An 18,136-nucleotide genomic window follows, 5' to 3' on the forward strand; every position below is an offset into this window, starting at 1 on the left:
CTCACCCTTAGGTTCACTTCGAAGGCAGTGCAAAATTGACAAACTCGTCCCTCAAGATCTGATTCCTAATCAGTTACCAGACTGGGTGGCAACATTTTGAGGGCCAATCTGATCGCATCTGTACCCTCAAGGAGTTTTCAATATCTGGGAAATCGAAAGTGGGTAACGGGGGTTGCGAAGACAGAGGTTACTGCTAAAGCAGAGAGGTAATCTGCTTAAATCCGCTCGACCTAATGTATGTCAGCCTAACGCGCGTGCGTGCGTGCTGCATGCGTGCGTGTGTGTGTGTGATGACTGCTTGCCATTTCCCTGCAATTTTAGTGATATAAATCTGTAAGTTGATTAAGCTAGTTTAATTGCTAATAAAATGTATACTTCTTTCAGAAGTACAGCTGACCTTGAAGGCTTCAACAAGCACATGCCAATGTAATGTTCGGAGCGGTTTTCCTACTTGTCACCAGTTTACCCAGCAATTGATCACAACAATCATTTGGAAAGGGTAAGAACATGAGAGATTTTGTCATACACAATGCTTTGAAGCACCACAATATCAGGAATTCGATTATGATTGTGAAGAATATGCATAACTGAAACATGTTAACTCGGCCATAATCTACAACGAGGGGATGTTTAAAATTGTATATATGTTTATATAACTTTTTCGGCTTTTGTTTTTAAGACTTCATGTGTGTATTAATGTGATCAAATCTAATTTTGTAAATGAAACATTTCTTGTTTTGTTTGCAGACTTAACCGTGCATAGAACAAAAAGTAGAGGATGGCAATATTATCCCCCAGTATTACCAGTGAAAGAAAAAAGACCTATCCGTACAAAGAGTCGCTGAAGAAACAGATCTTGATGTGTCACTTGATCAACAACTTGGGTATGGGTCAAAAGGCTGTTATGGAGAAGCACGACCCTGGACAAATCTCTAGCTACCCTGACCAGTTATCTCTTAAACCAAGCAGGGTTTACTATGTGCTCCAATATATATGAAACCTAATAATAATGTTTTCATTGTCGACTAATTGGAAACTAGGTCACATGTGGTACGAATGAAGGTCACTGGATTGTATTTTCAAAACATAATAGAATCGAACCTTGGTATTGCTTGGTAAGATTACATGTGTTCAAACTTAATTAGAATGTTCCCCTTGATGAAATGTGTAGGGAGATCAAGCTTGTCACATACTAAAAATATGGTCACTTCTTAAGAATACTTGGGTACTAGAAGCAATATATTTACTCCGGGGCGGGGGGGGGGGGGGGGGGTGAGCTTATTTACCCTCGCCATCGGGTTATACCCATTCGGCGAGCACGCTACGTTTTACAGTATTTCTACAGATTTAATAACATTTTTAACATCTCATCTTTAATCGTAGCGTGGGTGCTTTGGACTGTATATATATAAATATTCCTACACAGTATGTACAAATCTCTGGTTAAAAATTCAATATTTAAATAATGTCTTAAGAATCTATCACATACGCATTAAAATCAAACACTTCAAATACATCATAGTAATTATGCTATAATTTTTCCTGTACAAACATTTTAGGCTCAGCCTACATTTTAAAAAAGATGTCTAAATTTTAAAATTCTTTACAGGGATGGGGGCGGTATATAATATGCTGGTTTGCACTGAGGACTAAGCCTCAGTGCGTTTGCCTGGATTTTTTTTTCTTTGAGTGAATTCTTTTTTTTCTTTTTTTTTCTTTTCTTTATTATACAACAGCGATATTCAATAAAAAATAAAATAAAATAAAATAAAGAAAAGTGTGTTATACATGTATATATAAGTGTCCAACTGTTGTTATTGTTGTCCTTTTTTTTTTTTTTTTTTTTGGACTAGTATCGCTGTGTAACCAGGCAAACCAGGATGGAGAATATAACGATTCCCAGCTTAAGACTCCATCCTATGATGTAACAATATGTGAAAGCGTTGCCAAGGATTGATTAAATTATGAAATAAAATAGAGATTGGTTGATCCTCCAGGGTGTATTTAAAATATCGCTATTAATATTAGAACCGTTTCCGGATGGTAGTTTAATATTGGTATAAACAAAGACTTTACTAACTATAAGAAAGAAAACGCTCCTTTTCAGGGCCACTGTTAAAATATTATATAATAATTTAAAATGTTATATACATTATTTACATAAAAAAGGATTCTCACCCCGGAGGAACGGTAAATTGATAATATACAACGGCTGGTGAATTATTAAAACAAGATATAAACAAACTCTCCGACGCCCTTCTTCCCATAAATGTATGGGGTTTAATACTTGAAAAATAAAAAATACAAAAGAATTAAATGTGAATGCTTGTGCTATTCTAGAGGGGTGGCTCCGTTCAGTATTACTATTTTTCCTACCCCGGGATAGAGAAAAGAACGAGTTCGCCAGGTGCCATAATTTAGGCTACTTGAATACTCTCCATTGAAGGAGATACCATGTGGGAGGAAAGTGTCACGTGACCAATTCGGTCGATGGCGGGGGATTAAACAGACGGACTATCGAAGGATAATTTTACCGTTAAATTCACAATGATTGTTAAATAAAACACACACCACTAGTAGTATTTATACGGATCAGAATGTGCACAATTATATGACTACGATATATTCTACTGAACTTGATCAATGAAAATCACGTGACCGTTGGAATGTGTTTCTCACGGTAATACTATAAAGATTATAGTAAACAAAATTGTAAGGCTACTATTTAAGCTTTTAAGATTTAGTTTTGGTTAGTCAAAGTTATGTTACTAATTTCCAACCGGTATAATTTGTTGCTAAGAATATTTGGCTAGGCCTTGTATTATTCACTTAGTTTTTCAATTTACATGATGGATAATTAAATGTTATTTTTTTTTTTTTTTTTTTTTTAGGAGTCTTGGGTAGTCTAAAATAATAGACGTGTTATACAGGATTCTTCCAATCCCTAACGTCTAAACGGGAATGTGCAAAAAACGGGTGTGTTTTAAAAATATTGAAATTGTTTTAAATGAAGTATTTTATGGTTGAAATTGATCATAAAGAGTTATATTCATATTTCACCATGTAAGTGAAATGTTATTTTGCACTAAACAAGCATTTAATGCATTAAAACAAGTTGTTTACCTCTCCAATAAAACGAAAGATGACTGACACAGACAACAATTATACGAAGGGGAACAACTCGATACAATCGTAATAACTCGGCCTCCTCCGACAAAGCTTCGAGATAGACCTCGTTATACAATCGTAACAACTCGGCCATTGCCGAAATGTTCCGAGCGATTTAAAACTGTGCCCTAGAGCCTTGCAGGTGCCCTTCATGTATATATCGTTATGTTTTGACAGAATGAAATGAAGAAAAGCCGTCAAACTCATAATTATAAGTTGGATATTTATTTTTTGTGTACGGAACTAATATCAAATAACATTATCTGGTAATATTTCTTGTTTTTATGATATTTTATAGACGCTATATGCTTTAACCCGGAATCCTGATCGGAACAACTACCCACTTTTGATACTTAACAATTTGTACGTGAAGGATTTGCCATATCAAAAATCTAAAAAAAATCCATCAACGTACAATTATTTGGACTAGAGTCTTGGGGTACTGAATGGACCTTCCCTACACCTGACCTGGGTAGGATAAAGCTGCCGGTAAAAGGGGTAACATTAATAATTAAATTAAATAAGATAAAATATAAATTAAAAATGTAAATAATAGCTTAGATTATATATGATGTCCAAAAATGAACAACATATAGAGTAGACTGTACCTGACATATATGGGGCAATTAATTAAAAGTGCCGACAGCTTCCAGACAACCGACCTTTATATATAAAAATAAAAATATAATTAAAAATAATGTAACATATTGTATATTATGATATACAACACATTGTATATTTAGTCCAAATAATTGTACGTTGACGGATTTTTTTTAGATTTTTGATATGGCAAATCCTTCACGTACAAATTGTTTAGTATCAAAAGTGGGTTGTTGTTCCGATCAGGATTCCGGGTTAAAGCATATAGCGTCTATAAAATATCATAAAAACAAGAATTATTACCAGATAATGTTATTTTATATTAGTTCCGTACACAAAAAAATAAATATCCAACTTATAATTATGAGTTTGATGGCTTTTTTCATTTCATTCTGTCAAAACATAACGATATATACATGAAGGGCACCTGCAAGGCTTTAGGGCACAGTTTTAAATCGCTCGGAACATTTCGGCCATGGCCGAGTTGTTACGATTGTATAACGAGGTCTATTTCGAAGCTTTGTCGGAGGAGGCCGAGCTATTACGATTGTATCGAGTTGTTCCCCTTCGCATAATTGTTGTCTGTGTCAGTCAGCTTTCGTTTTATTGGAAAGGTAAACAACTTGTTTTAATGCACTAAATGCTTGTTTAGTGCAAAATAACATTTCACTTACATGGTAAAATATGAATATAACTCTTTATGATCAATTTCAACCATAAAATACTTCACTTAAAACAATTTCAATATTTTTAAACACCCCCGTTTTTTGCACATTCCCGTTTAGACGTTAGGGATTGGAAGAATCCCGTATAACATGTCTATTATTTTAGACTAATTGTATATTGTGTCTAAATTTTGTCGGTTATCTGGCAGTCAACCAGGAATTTGGCAAGTGACCTGAAGACAGACCTTTGGGCAGCCTTGCTGGGGTTTAGAATATTATTTATATTATAATCCAAACCAGAAAAAGTTAGGGCTGCCTTAAGTTCGGCCCTCTGGCCCCTGTAAGTGTCACAGTGTAACAGAATGTGTGAAGTGTCACAGGTCACTCCACACCGAGCACAGTTCGGATCACTTTTAAGAATATATTTCCCAGCACTTCCTGGGAGAAGTGATGTGCCCAGTCTCAGCCTCGTTATGCATTTATCAATTCTAAAGAAATTAGAATATTTATTTGGAGGCTGGAGACTCACAGAGGTCCTATCAAATGTATTAATGTATGTTTTAGGTGTCCTCGCCAACCGCCATTCATTTATGACGTGCCGGCGGGCTAGTGAATAGACCTCTGTGGGTGCAAGAGGGACCGGATCATTTACCTCCACACGCCTGAGGCCATCCTTTGCAAGCCCGTCAACCACATTATTCCCCTTCAGGCCGACATGAGCTGGGACCCATACCATGGTAACCTTTAAGTTTTTCTCCAGACACTTATTATTTTGTTCCAAAATGTCTTTTATCAAATCCGGTCTGGAGCTGCTACAGTACACTCAACGAGTTAGACCCACTTTCCGTTTCCCTCCGCGGATTTTTGCTATCGCGGCCAACACAATGATTTTATCGACTGTCCGCGTTCCTCGGAGTTTGAATTTAAGGCCCTTGGAGGGTGATAAGTCAACCGAAGAATAACGAACTCGGCGTTCCTCGGAGGGGTTAACTCCGCGAAACTCGGCGGACACTAGATAAGAATCTACGCTGAAGTTATATTTATTTTATTAAAATTTTCAACAGATAACGACGGCTCCAGTAATTTGCTATTATTCTTTTTCCTCTGCCCGTTTTGCATGAAGTTAGCTTACCACAAGAATGCAGTCGTATTTCACTAGTTGCACATGCATGTTATAAACGTGTTTTTGCTTATGACTGATAAACACATTTTTCCGAGAAATTCTAGGTTACACATTTTCGGAAAATCAGGAGGTCAAACACGCGTTCAAAGTTCACAGCGCATGGTTTTGAAGGCCTTCTTGCCTCGTAATTCCATGAAACGTCATAGCTATTTTTAACCACCAATAATAAATAGTATATTCTACATTGTATTGATCACGCGCTTGACGTCAGAATCGTGTAAATAGTCGGCTGCTTTATGATGCAATAACTTAGTGGATATACTTTAATGATTCAATGTTTATAATTCAAGACAATATTCAATTGGCGTTTACGGACATAAATACAAATTAAACGTTGGTACATGTAAGAATCTTTTACGCTTAACAATGTGCATAAGCATAAAAATAAATAACTTCTAAACAAGAATGATTTCTTGCTTATCTGATTAGACTCAGAGTTCCGCCGCGGGATCATAAAATTCTCAACGCTATCGTTCATATTAAACTCAGCGGTAAGCCAGCCACTCGGAGGAACTCTGGGGGATTTCAGCGAGGGCAACAGTTTTACCCTCGGAGGAAACCTGCGATCATCGACTTTATCCCTCGGAGTGAGCGAGGAAAGTGGGTCTAACTCGTTGAGTGTACTGTACCTCTGTTTTGTATAGACTGCAATGATGATAGCGAGTCTGAGAGGATAGCAGTATGTATGGGCTTGTTACTGATAACCCAGTCTACGGGTGGGCTCAGATCAGGGTAGGACAGCATGTTGCACGAACACCAAAAAATAAAGTTGCATAAATCCTTCTATTTTTTACGAGAAAGGACTACATAGACACTCGAGCATATTTATTCCGAACGGCATCAAGATCGCATGACTAATAAAAAAAGTACCACAAGGTCTTTACATCTTGTAATGCAGTCTACGGACTATACACAATGTACAATAACAAGTTAATAAATGATGGAACTTTATTGTTTATAACTTGTAAACTGCTTTGAGCAATAGAACAATATACTACAACCATAACAAAAAAACATTTCCATAACAAAATACGCCTCATTAAAAAAAAAATAGGTGTTAGCCCTTGTACTCTACTTTCAAAGAAATGGCACTTTCCTGTCAAATACAACTATGAATAGAAGAGCATAGACAGAATGACAACTAGTACTTTGGCACACCCATCAGTTTCCATACAGAAGAAAACATACAACTCTCTTTGCTTATGAAGTACTAGTGTTTACAAAATATGCTATACCATTCATGTTTTTAAAAGTCTACGGACTATACAAACATCATACAGTTATCAAATATTATAAAACAGTAAACTAATATTCACAAATAATAGTCTTAGCAGTCTAGTTCCACAGTCCTTACATTCTCTTTTGAGACACACATTCTTATGCAGCTTTCCTTTTGCCTTCTTACAAAGTGTTCTGTTCATCAGTTCATGCTTCTCATATGGTGGCTTTTCTATGCCTTTAAAGTAATCATGTCTTAGGAAGGATTTCAAAGCTTTTGATTTTAGAGCAATGTTGCAATATACCTGGAAAAGGCATGATTTACGGTTTGTTTCTGACACACGCATGACATGTTAGGGCTTCAGTTTCTTGAAAGTGGAGAAACCAACCTTATCATTTGGATATTTCATTTTATATGTGTGGTATGCAGTTTAAAGGTTTAGGGATGGTTAAAGTTAAAGGGCAAGTTGGGATTTTCACTTATATCATACCATTCCAATTTCCATTTAGTCCAATACCATTCATTTAATTGACTTAATACTCCACACAATTGTTCAGACCAATCACATTCTGAGGTTAGATAACTCAATATTATCTTTTATACAATTTATGGCCCCTGATTGACTATGGAACTTAGGTTAAAATTTGAGGGCAGGTTGGGATATTTATTAATAACTTTCATTCCCCTTCATTCAATAGACTGAATACTCCACACAATTGTTCAGGACCATCCCACAATGTGGTTATATAAATCCATATTATCCTTTATACAAGTTATGGCCTCTGGTTGTCTTAAGTTAAAGTTTTAGGGTAAGTTAAAGTTAAGGGAAAGTTGGGATTATAATAAAAAAAAACTTCTATACCTTTCATTCAATGCACTGAATGAAATGCAAAATTATTGGCGACCATCTTACAACAAGGAACATAACTCCATTTTAACCCTAAATACAAATTATGACCCTTGTATATATTTTTTTTTAATTTTATTTTAATTTGTTTTGAAAGGCACATTTTTATATTCTTAACCACATTTTTATAAAGGGAAAACAAGTTATTTGAATGACTTGCGTCATAATTCAGGCGGGCTGGTGGATGGGCAGTATCAAAGTCACCTTATGTACCGAATAATTTTAGCCAGGTTTGACATAACGAGACCAAACATGGTATATACGAAGAGTTAATGGAGACCTTTTTTTGGAAATGGGTTTGAGGCCCCTACAATCAAGGTCAAGGTTACTATTAATAGAAAAAGGGTTGGTATTGAATAACTTAGGTAAGGGTCTACATATTGTGACCAAGCTTTGTATATAGGAAGAGTTTATAGAGACCTTTCCTGAGATTATGTTTTGGGCCCGAGAGCTATGGTCTAGGTCAAGGTCACTGTTGCTAAAAAAATAAATATGGTTAGTACTGAATAACTCAAGTAAGGGTTGACATAGTGTGACCAAACTTGGTATATAGGACAAGTTTATGCTTTTATGGATTGCCTTTGGCCCCATAGGGTCAAGGGTACTGTTACTAAAAATTGATTACTGTTTCAGTTATGGATGACATACTGTGACCAAACTTGATATGTAGGAAGAGTTTAAGGAGGATTTTCATGGGATTGTGTTTGGGGCCCTTAGGATCAAGGTCACTGTTACAAAAAAATAGAAGAAAGCAGTTGAAACTGAATCTCTTCTGCCAATCATTGAAAACCTGGTTTTGTCACATCGCGATTCTTGTTCACTTTTTGATTTGATTGTTTTATTGCTTTTGATAGGCACATATCGTTATTGTATTCACTTCTAAGTCAAAGCGACTTAGTCGAGTCCGCTGTCTTACGACAGTTCTTGTTTATTTGTCTGCTTCCATTTTGCTCTCAGATTCATTTATTTTGCCCCTTGTCTTCATTTACACTTTTTACTGTAAATATTACTGTTAAAACTGTATGTTATAGATATATGGTATAGTCCGTAGACTTTTTCATTATCCATATTTACAGTGATTCAATCATTGGAATACTACATACATGCTAGGTAGTCTTATTTATTTAGTTAGTTCGTACCTAAATAAGCATCTTAAACATCATTTAGTGCATCATAAATAATAAGGTTCCACGGTTGGATAAAATATTCGCAGTTTCAATGCTTAATTTACTAAATTCATTGAAAGTTAAGAAAAATAACTAAAAAAAATGATGGTTTATACATTTTAAACAAACCACAGTACTGAAGACCTTGTACAAACAGTAAATAAAGTAGTGCTTAATGCATTGCTGTCAAAAATAATGGCGATGAAATATTAGGTCTACGGACTCTACGGTCTACGGACAAAGTTTGACAGTGTGTTGTGAACACAACAACTGTCCAAAGTAGGAAACCATTCTTGCTTCTTTTTATGTTTACCAATCTAAAATAGAAAATGATAAAGACGAGTGATAAAAGTTATCAGTCTAACAACTGTTCGCTGTTAAACTTAGGTCTACGGACTATACAAAAAAAGCCAGTGTTTTGAGGTTGCGTTTTTAACACATATTATGCGTTCAAACTAATCATGTGGTATTGCTTGGTTTATTGATGTCTAAATAACACTAGAAAAAAAGAAATAAGTCATTAACCCATAAAGTTTGTAGAATTTATGTTATTTGTTTGTAAATGGTCAGGATTAATGATTTCATAACGATTGCCTACATTTAAAATATATGTTGTATCTTTTTCAATTTTTGTCCGATTTTGATGCGGTAAAAAGAGTTATTATTGATAATGAATTTCTTACAATAATATACAAATATAGCATTAATTCTTTCATTTGCAACTGAGAAAACTATTTTCGAAAAACAGTTAAATTTAAGTGCAACATGAAAATGCTTAAAAAACACCAATTTTTTGGAACTTTACGAAATACCGTGAAAATGCGATTCTACAAACCATGCCTTAATATATATACAAAGAAAGAGAAAAGCCTCACCAATCTGAAAATGTCATGAAAGTATCAATAAAACTTAAAATTGTTTCCACACATTCCTATAACTAAGGGCAGGTAGCCATTCCTACCCTGATCTGAGCCCACCCGTCTAGTGCATCTTTAATTGCCAAAAGTTCAGCCGAAAATATGGAGAGATGGTTGCTGAGTCTTTTAATATTTTTGGATGGAATATAAAAGGCACATGCAACTATGCCGGTTTCTGGGTTTTTAGATCCATCTGTGTAAATTTTTAAATGCTCTTGAAGCATAATTTTGGTCAATATGAGAGAGAGTTTCAGCTTTGACGAGGTGCGGCAAGTCTGATTTCGTTAATTTACTCCAATCATGTAAATATGTGTGTATATGGGCTCTCACGAGGGGGCGTCTTGGGCGAAGTGGTCGCTTAAATCCCAGACTTTGCACTTTTTTATCATCAAAGCGACATTGACTACCCCGACTATTTTAGCACCTTGTAAATCGGTTGATCAGCGAGTATTTGGCCATTGTCCCATCAGTCAGAACATCGCAATTAGTAAATCATAATTGATAATCTCCTAATCCGATACTTGGGCTTTGTGTTACCGAAACGTCGCCTGCTATGCCATCAGAATGTGTATTGAGAAGATCAAATGATTTAAGATTTAAAAATGCGATAGAAAACTCGACATAATTATGATAAATCTTGTCATGCATTAATCAAGTTAAAATATAATTGATATATGTATTGCACATACAAGGCAAGACATTTCAAACATAGTTGCTTTGATGCAGACGGTCAGGTTGCGCTAAGAAAATCAGTAACATGACGTATTAACAAACATTTGATGGGTTTCAGTGAAATGCTCATGATAAAAATTGTTTTGCAATTACATTTTTTTTTGCTTTATGTAGAGTTGACTTATTATTATTACTTACGATATTTTCCTCATATTAACAATGCCAGAAATATGGCAAGATCTTCATTCATTTTGTCAGAACAATTTTCAGAGTTTATTTCTCAACATTTTATCATGTATTGGTAATGTTTACATCATGGACAGTCTTCATGCTTCTAAAATGTCAGCATAATTCCTTATTGAAAATTAGTTAACCAACGAGAAGTAAAAAACAGCAGAGCTGAATGTGACATTCGTACCCAATCCCGATCGCACCAAAATAAGATTAATCCTGCACTTATTGTATTTTGACAGTTCATTTATGAGGTCATTCTTATTGTTTCAAATGCATGGCTGTCTGGGTTTGTTTTATTCTAGATTCTATTTGGAGATAAACTATGAGACATAAACAAAGACACTTTTGCTCAGCCAATAATGATACATTCTTTTAAGAACATTTCATATATAGTAAAAGCAATCAATTTGAATGTTAATTAGGCGTAAAAAAAAAAAATGTGTGTTTCCGGTTACCCGGCCGTGTCTGTTCCGCGCCCGCCGACCGTAATTTTTTTATCCTACCCAAATATTCCTCAATGTCGTCAGACGCTTTAAACGTGTATTTTATTCATCCCGGAAAAATCGATAGAGCGTCTGAGCGCACTGAGTAGGAGTAAGCAGGCGACAGATTATCTGTCAGTGTTCGAAATTCGCGGTAGCCCGATAGCCCGAGGCTACCAAATTTCAGCTGGGGCTACCGATTTTCCACAGAAACTAGCCCGACCAGGCTACCGTTTTTTTCCTAATGTGATTTAAAAAAAAAAAAAAACACATACCAATTAAACGCGTAACACATCATATTTTTAATACGCAAAACCTTATTATTTAAGAACGCGTTCTTCAGGGCGACTGGAACGACTAAGTCGCCTTGACAACGGCGAAGTCTGATTCGCCGAAATTTACGATGATCAAAAAGCTTATTGCTCTGCGATTCAGGGCTCAAGCCATGTGCTGAATGTGTGTGTGTTTATTTAATCAATGAATATAATAAACACATGTCAAAATTAATTAACGCCTGAAGTGACAAGTTATTATCGATCAGTTTCTAACCAGTAAGTGTGTCTATTTAAAGCCGCAGTCAAACTCTATGACGTCAATAACTCCGCCCATTATGTAAATTAACGGATAACATCGGCAGTTTCGACAACTTTGATGACAATGCAAATCAACAATGCTAAAATAGCAATATCAACATTGATATATTATTTATTTCGTTTAAATATATTTTATTTGCTGAAATAAAAAGAAAGATATTTAAGTTTTTAATGCGAACACAAAATAACCATTCTATAAACATCGTCTTAAATGCACAGAAAACAGGTGCCCGTTTACTTCTGACAAATTTAATCAAAGTGAAAGGGAAACTGTCGGATAAAGTACTCGTTGTCAGTGTACAGTACAGTAAGGTTCTATTTTATACCTTTGAATTGCTTTGCCATTTATTTTAAAGAACAATTATAGAAATATTGGCAATATAAACATCGATATATTTTTGTTGTTTCTTCCGAAACTTCAGTGAAACTGAAAGTTGAAAAGAGAAAAATGTCATTGCACAATTGCTGGTGGATATCGGATTTGACAAGGATGCATTGGATAACGGAACTTACAGTACATGCATAATTGTTTCCATTTAATAAATGATATGTTCAGAAACTAATAAATGATATGTTCAGAAAATATTTTTCTCTTTTTATCACCTTTTTGAAAACTTTATTAGTTACTGAACTTTGGATGACAACACTAATATATGTATGACTATAATTTATTATTGACGCATTGTTCAGATTGGGGAACATTTATTGAAACTGTATGAATGTGCTTGATTAGATGATCAAAATCGTTGTGGAATCGTATTTAAACTTCCAAAAATTATTATGAACAAGTGATACTTTATAATATTTAAGTTTGGGCTAGTGAAATTGGTTTTGGGCTAGTAAAATTTCCTATCTGGTAGCCCGAATGGGCTAGTGGAATCAAATCCGAAATTCGTACACTGCAGATAATGGCGTCTGCTATTCTGTCACTCAACATAAAGAAATGTCCCCATTACGAGGGCATTCGATGCTTAAGAAGTGTAAACCAAAGCCACCAAATAGGGCAGATTTGGCGAGGTTATAAGCGGAGTTAACTGTTTTGCAGAAAGCTGCATTGTTTTTTAAATGTATGAAAGCAACACATACCCTTTTTGTTTGAATTAATAACATATACTTGTGTTGGAATTGTGAAGTGTGAAATACTGTGCACAGCCTTATCAAGTAACTGGAGTTAGGGCTATATATCTTTGACAAAGCTGCATGAAAGCTAAATGTATATTTTACTGACTCTACATTTAATCCTTTAATAATAATATTTTACATTAAAAACACAATACAAAACATTCATAATAAGCATTTTATTTTTTTCCATAAAATTCCAATTAATTATTATGAATGTTTTGTATTTAATAATATGGGAAATGGAGCATTTGCTCCTCATGAGCAAATGCTCAGTTTTCGATAATATTTGCAAGAGTGATCAAAATTAGAATACAATGCATTTTTTTTTTAAATGTAGCATACATTGAGTCAAGGGTTAATGGATAAAATAAGCCTTTCTGATTTCACAGTGTTGGTTTATTGATGGTAATAAAGAAACAAAGAAATAAAAATACAAGTTGTTTGTTTTTAATATTGATCTTTTAGCAAGAAAAATGACAGGATAATAATACTAATTTGGTGTTTCCACAGACGTCCTAACAGAAACTGACAAACATAAATATGTGCAGCATCTTGTTTCCTTTGGTTTGCTGTAATTGGTTGTATGGGTCTTCATTTAAATATTGTACATGTATGGTCCTGAAAGTGCACCATTTAAATTATTATAATGTTATAAAATATTCAAAACATCGAAAAATGGCATCTATAATGGCATCATATAGTAGTTGTCAAAGATACCAAATATGTGACGGTATAAAAAAAAAAAAAAAAAAAAAAAAAAAAAGCCTGCCTACCGTCCCTATTTTTTTTTATCATGTAACCTGAAACACACATATTTTTTTTTTTGGCCTTATACCCCCCAAAACAAAGTTTGGGGGGGGGTATACTGGAATCGGGTTGTCCGTCTGTCCGTCTGTCTGTCTGTCCGTCTGTCCGTCCGTTTTTTTTTGTCCGGGATTCATCTTTGTCGTTATTGAACAAATCTTTTTCAAACTTTCAGATATTAATGGCCATGATGTAAACTTGCGCCTCTGTGAAATTGGTACGGGTCACATGACCCTGACCAGAGTTATCTCCCCTTGATGTGTTAAAGTAGGCAAAATAAGCCCTGTCCGGGATTCATCTTTGTTATTATTCAACAAATCTTTATCAAACTTTCAGAAATTAATGGCCATGTTGTAAACTTTCGCCTCTGTGAATTTGGTACGGGTCACATGACCCTGACTGGAGTTATCTCCCCTTGATGTGTTAAAGTAGGCAAAATAAGCCCTGTCCGGGATTCATCTTTGTTATTATTCAACAAATCTTTATCAATCTTTCAGAAATTAATGGCCATGTTGTAAACTTTCGCCTCTGTGAATTTGGTACAGGTCACATGACCCTGACTGGAGTTATCTCCCCTTGTAGGCAAAATTATTTTGTCCAGGATTCATCTTTGTCGTTATTGAACAAATCTTTTTCAAACTTTCAAATATTAATGACCATGATGTAAACCTGTGCCTCCGTGGATTTGGTCAGAGTCGCATGATCCTGAGTGGAGTTGTGGCCCCTTAATGAGTTAAATTGGGCAAAATTAGCTTTGTCCAGGATTCTTCTTTGAAGCTATTGAGCAAATCTTTTTCAAACTTTCAAATATTAATGGCCATGATGTAAACCTTTGCCTCCATGAATTTGGTGGGGTCACATGATCCTGAGTGGAGTTGTGGCCCCTTAATGAGTTAAATTGGGTAAAATTAGTTTTGTTCGTCCTACTCCTTCGTCATTTTTGAATGAATCTTTTTCAAACTTTTAGCCATGGTGAGAACATTTGCCCCTGTGATTGTGGTTGGAATCACATGATCATGTCTCCAATTATGGCCCCTGAATAAGTTAAAATAGGCAAAAATTATACAGCTTTGTCTAGTTGTTACTAAAAATAGAAAAACGGTTTCCGGACGATAACTCATGAAAGGCTAGACAGATTTGAACAATTTTTGGTACACAGGTGTAACATCAGAAGATACAGGTCAAGTTCGATATTGGGGCTGGTGGGGCCAAGGTCAAGGTCATTGTTACTAAAAATAGAAAAACAGTTTTCGGACAATAACTCATGAAAGGCTAGACAGATTTGAACAATTTTTGGTACACAGGTGTAACATCAGAAGATACAGTTTGGTACACAGGTGTAACATCAGAAGATATAGGTCAAGTTCGATATTGGGGCTGGTGGGGCCAAGGTCAAGGTCACTGTTACTAAAAATAGAAAAAACGGTTTCCGGACGATAACTCATGAAAGGCCTGACAGATTTGAACAATTTTTGGTACACAGGTGTAACATCAGAAGATACAGGTCAAGTTCGATATTGGGGCTGGTGGGGCCAAAGTCAAGGTCACTGTTACTAAAAATAGAAAAACGGTTTCCGGATGATAAATCATGAAAGGCTTACAGATTTGAACAATTTTTGGTACACAGGTGTAACATTAGAAGATACAGGTCAAGTTTGATATTGGGGCTGGTGGGGCCAAGGTCAAGGTCACGGTTACTAAAAATAGAAAAACGGTTTCCGGACGATAACTCATGAAAGGCTAGACAGATTTGAACAATTTTTGGTACACAGGTGTAACATCAGAAGATACAGGTCAAGTTTGATATCGGGGCTGCTGGGGCCAAGGTCAAGGTCACTGTTACTAAAAATAGAAAACAGTTTCCGGACGATAACTCATGAAAGGCTAGTTTTTCTTGTCAGCAGTGTAACTTCTAAATTACTCAACATATTTAAATAAAACAGTACATGCATGATAAAAGAAGATGCAGTTTGCAGTAACCTTGGAGTTATGGCCTCTTTTCAAAGGAATGGTTTGCCATTCCTGTGTCCAGGCGGCATTTGGGGGTATTCGTCACTACTGTGACAGCTCTAGTTTTATCTGAGGTGTGTGGTATGGCATAGTATTTGTATCAGGTGTTACGATAGGTATCACTTCTCCCTAAAGTCTCTCCACTTCTCCCTAATTTGACTTGAGTGAGACGTCACTTCTCCCAAAATGTTCAGCCTAGTGAGAGCCCTACCATGCAAACACACAGTATAATTGTTCTCTTCAGCTTAATTAGTCGTGTTATCTTCAAAATGTGAACACATTTGAAATATTTAAAAAAAGTTTGATTTTGTATTAAAGTGGATGGTAATTTACAAAAACCCTTTGAAAAAAGGGTATATCAAACGCAGATCGGATACTTCGAAAGTTTAACATTATATATCTGGATTTATATGTGATGATAATCATGGTGAAGTTCTCCAAAAATAAACAAAATGTCAAAATAAACATTTGTTTTTCATGAAATAAATAATCTTTCTGTAAAAGAAAAAATAACCACAACACTAAGACAAAAAAGTGTAAGTTTTAGGTAACCCGGCCGACTGAGGTTTTTCTTTTAAATATGAACTCTCATTAATTTTTGATATTATATAGCTCCGTAACAATAGTAATATATAAGTGACACTGGCAAGAAATTGTTTTGTTTGCAAGAAAATGACAACATAAAGCGTCGGCGTCACACCTTGGTTAAGGTTTTGCATGCAAGCACCTTTATGTCATTATCTCAGTAAATACAAAATGTATTGCATTGATACATTGATATGTATTCCCAACTATCTAACCTACTAAATTAATGAAGTTAGATAACACTTTTTTGAATTAAATGCAAATAATGACCCTTTATTATTCGACTTAGAAAATCTGGTTAAGGTTTAGCATGTAAGCACACATAGGTTAATATATCAGCAACTTCTTGATATATTGCATTGAGACTTTACAAAATGGTGCTCAGCCATCCAACTTACTTAATTAACCAAGTTAAATAACTTTAGTTTGCATTTAATGCAGAACAATTTCCCTTTATTATTCGACTTAAAAGTTCTTGTTAAGATTTTGCATGTAACCACATTTAAGTCAATATCTCAGCAAGTACATCATGTATTACATTGAAACTTTAGATATGTATTCCCAACAATCTAACCTACTATATTATTGAAGTGGAATAACACTTTTTTGAATATAATGCAAATTATTGGCCTTTATTATTTTACTTAGAAATTCTGGTTAAGGTTTTGCATGTACGCACACAAAGCATATTATCTCAGCAACAATTTGATGTATTGCATTGAGACTTCATACAATGATACTCAACCATCCAGTTTACATAACTAACCAAGTAAATTAACTCTAGTTTGCATTTAATTCAAATTATGACCCTTTTTTATTTGACATAGAAATTTTAATACATCATGTATTGCATTGAAGCTTTATACACAGGCTCCCAGCCCTTCAATCAGGAAAGATAACGCTATCTTTCATATTATTATTCGGAACTCCGCGGCCATTATTTCCAAAAACAAGCTCGGATGTATTTGGACGGTTTACATGCTCCAAAACTGGTACGTTTTAGTCAGCTTCAAATAGATCGCGTAGTAATTTTGTGAGGTAGCAAATTGACTAGCATTGTCAAGATTTCATCTGTTTATATTAACTTCCAAAATGTAATAAGCACTTTAGGAGCAATGTCAAATACCAGCAAATCACACTCCGAACAACTCTTCAGGAGCAAACAGAGGCGGCTCTACTTTGACTATATTGCTTGCAAAAATTATCGGATGCATCAAATTTGAGTTACAAAACAAGGAGAAGTCAACAAACTGTGAAATCTTCATGGTTTTATTTCAGGTATTTCGGTCGGTGGAATTACCGAAAACCACGGAAAACCTGAACACCCATAAACCTTTTACAAGTACATAAAATAGAGTATGCGAGGTGGTTTGTACGCCGGGGTTTAATATTGCATTGTGTTCTCGTGGGTTGGGGTGGTTGGAGAGGGGTGGGGAAGTCGGAGAAGGGGGGGGGGGCTATGAAGAAGTCTCAAATACTACTTTTAGATACTTCATTTTAAAGTGTAGAGGTAATGGAAGTGGAGGTTAGGGCTCTAAATTTACTCTTTTTTTGAGGTGAGTATGCTGTGTGTGAGGGTAGGGGCGGGGTAGTTGTGGCTGGGGCTACTATACTATACTGTTGTCTATATGCTAGTTGTGGGGGCTAGAACCAGCCGCCCGTTTAGCGCAGTTGGTTAGAGCTCCGTGCTTGTGTTCTGGCGGTCTTGGGTTTGAGCCCCACACAGGGTGCACTTTTCCTCCAAGGTTTAACTTTAAAGGCAAGTGTGCCAGGATTGGCCTAAAATATTAATAGTGAATATGGGTTAAG

The sequence above is a fragment of the Mya arenaria genome, chromosome 16 (genome assembly GCF_026914265.1).
Source record: "Mya arenaria isolate MELC-2E11 chromosome 16, ASM2691426v1".
NCBI lineage: Eukaryota > Metazoa > Mollusca > Bivalvia > Myida > Myidae > Mya > Mya arenaria.